The following is a 3127-nucleotide window of genomic DNA, read 5'->3' on the forward strand; positions in this document are numbered from 1 at the left end:
AGAGAGAGAGAGAGAGAGAGAGAGATTACTTATACTTTGAAAGATAGCAAAATGAAAATTCACTACATTGCCTAAAGCCATATTAGATTAAATAAAAAATTTGGGGGCCTCACAAAGTTTTACTTACCCTATTTTCTATATAAAAAGTAAATTTTTTGATTAAATAGTATTCAACATATTGAATGAAGCAGGGAAAAGTAAAGAATAGATATTAATGTTTTGTCTCTAACATCTCATCTCTTCTCATGGGCCTCTGCTTTGTGCTGCAGATTCCTTACTGTGCTGAAAATCTGGCTCGTCTTTTATAAGGGTTAGACAAATATCTCCAATTATTAGAAGTATTATTATACTGACAGATTTTAATTTGAAATAATCTGATGTGTAGAACCCTGTGAATGAAATCTGATAAGACATAACGCACAAAACGTACAAGATAATAAGCTAGATGTGCCCATGGTGTCTGTCCCAAGAGGCTACAGTAGGAGAGCTACAGGTTGATAAGAAAAGGCATAGAGTCTAAACAATTATCAGGTCACTATTTTTTCCATAATTTTATTGAGAAACAAAGAACAATGAGACAGTTTCAAACCAAATTAGTAGGACAGTTTCAGGAATTAACACATTCCATACATTCTACCTAGTGGTTATTTGCTGTACAATATGCTAACATGATATCCTACTAGAACAAATCCATTTATTCATTAAGAGAATGTAACTATATATCTATCTCAACCATGTTGCATACACAGATACAAAATGGAAATTCATCTGTAACCCCTCTTTTGTTTAGTTCTGTCATTTGAATATTATAGGTGTGTTAATTCAGCAAAATATTTCAAAAGCGGCCAGTACTCCATAATAGTATTGGGTCTTCCACTTCAGTGGCAATATCAGAAGTTGACCTGAGTCCCCTACAGCTCAACATAACAGCATGGCTTTACTTCTTATACTTCATTTTTGTACTTTACTGCTCTATGGTTAAGAATGAGGTAAAGCAGGACCTATGCAACAAGAGTTGTAGCTTTTGGGTCTGATAAGGTCAGTTAAATCCCCTAAAGATTTATGCTGATATCCTGTACCTCATATTGTAGAACCTTTGTCAGTTTCAGCCATGTGGATGAGTCACAGCCATTGCTTGACCAATGTGCTCTCTGTGAAAGCCTGAGAGAATGTTTTCTCTCCATGTGACTCTCTTTAAGCACACTCTACATCATGGATCACTTTCCTCTTTGCCCCATAAACTCCTTGATCAGAAAATTTGGGACACTACTGAGTTACATGACGTTACAGTACAAGTTCTCATATATCCTGAGCCTTAATTGACCTTGGAAGGCTAGGGCAAAAATGTCGGCTTTCCTTGCAGCCCTCCTTTTTCTCTAATTTTGGTCTGTAAACTTAGGTTGTTAACCCTGCAGTAGAGAAGTTTATTGTTATTACCATACAACCTAGGCTGTTAAGCTTAACCTCACTATATATCTGAATATCAAACATCATACGCATAACATGGAAAGGTATTTTTCATCAAGTATTGAGATGTTGAACTTACAGTCCCTATAGAATATGATGAAAAAACATTGAAAAATTAGAATATATTTTTAAAAATAGGCATAAAGATTTATATAATTCTTATGTTTATATATAAGACCAGAAATCGAACCGTATACAACCTTGAGGCAGGACAGTCCCACAACATTCCTTTTTCTCTTCTGCCTTCATTCACCATCCCCCTATTTTTGAACCATCATTACCAAGAGACAGCACGGTAGCAACTGGCATGTCATGACAAGCAGCCCGTATTCAGAAGACCAGAATGACAGGCACTCTAAACATGAGCCTACTATTACAAATTGCCATCTTCAGTGCAGTTGTTTAGTTCACAGGTGTCAGTGTATATAGCTAGGGTGAGAATCTTTCCAATTCACTGCTGAATTCAAAAATCTTCTGAAGAGTCTCAGGATCATTGCCTTACCAGTCTTCTGCATTTAACTCTATGGCTTGCCCCTGTCATGTTTCCTAGCTCTTCTCCTTTCCCTCTCTTAATTAGTTAATCCTCAAGTTCTTGCTTTCCTTTTACTTTTATTATACCTTTCTGTTTGTATTTCTTCATTTGAGTTCTTATACTAGGGAAAATATATGATATTTACATATGTGAGTTTGGTTCATTTCACTTATGAGTATATCTTCAAGTGGCATCCACTTAAATATAAAGGCTTCAAGTTTATCATTCTTTATAGCTTAGTAATACTCTATTGTATAAAAATACCACATCTTTTCATCCGTTCCACAGATAGTGGGCATCTTGGCTGTTTTCAAGATTTGACTATCACAAATTGTACTGCTATAAACATAGGCACCCACATATCACTATGATATGATGTTTTCAGATCCTCTGGGAAATTTCCCAGTAGAGGATTAGCTGGTTTAAATGGGATTTCCAGTCCAAGATTTCTTTTCTTTTTTTTCCTATTTTTTCTTTTTTATTTCAATTTTTTAATAGATTGCAAATTGAAAATAAATTATTTACAAACATAAATGAATATAACAATAAAAATTGTCAAAAATGAAAATGAAGAAAGAATTTACAGTTCCAACAGAATAGTTTACTGTGAAAACCAAGAAAAATATTTATATAATTATAATTCTCAAAGTAGATAGGAGTAGGCAATAAACATTTAAAGATTGAAAATTTCTGAATTTAGTTTAACTTATAATACCATATTTCCAAGAAAAATGAACCTTTTGCAGAAGAAATTTAAATCATACAAAGATACACAAAAATGTAATTGTCCAAAACTTTTTGTAAAGAAAAAAATCACTAAAGCATACACATAAAAAAATTAGCCATCGGAGAACAAAATTAAATAACACCTTATTGCACATTAGAAAGAAAAAAAAGAACCAAGTGAGTGAAAAACTAGATTAATTGAAGGACTGAAAAAAAAAGATCTATCCATTTTGAATTATAAACTTAGCAAACATACTTTTGAAAACTAAAAGTAAGATAATCTAGTTATACAAATTTGACATATTTTGGGCTGGAGAGATGGCTCAGTGGTCTAAGGCACCTACTTGGAACAAGCTTGGCAAAACATCAGGGACCGCGGTTCAATCCCCCAGCACCACATGC

This window comes from Octodon degus, unplaced genomic scaffold (genome assembly GCF_000260255.1).
Source record: "Octodon degus isolate 3935 unplaced genomic scaffold, OctDeg1.0 scaffold00313, whole genome shotgun sequence".
Lineage (NCBI taxonomy): Eukaryota > Metazoa > Chordata > Mammalia > Rodentia > Octodontidae > Octodon > Octodon degus.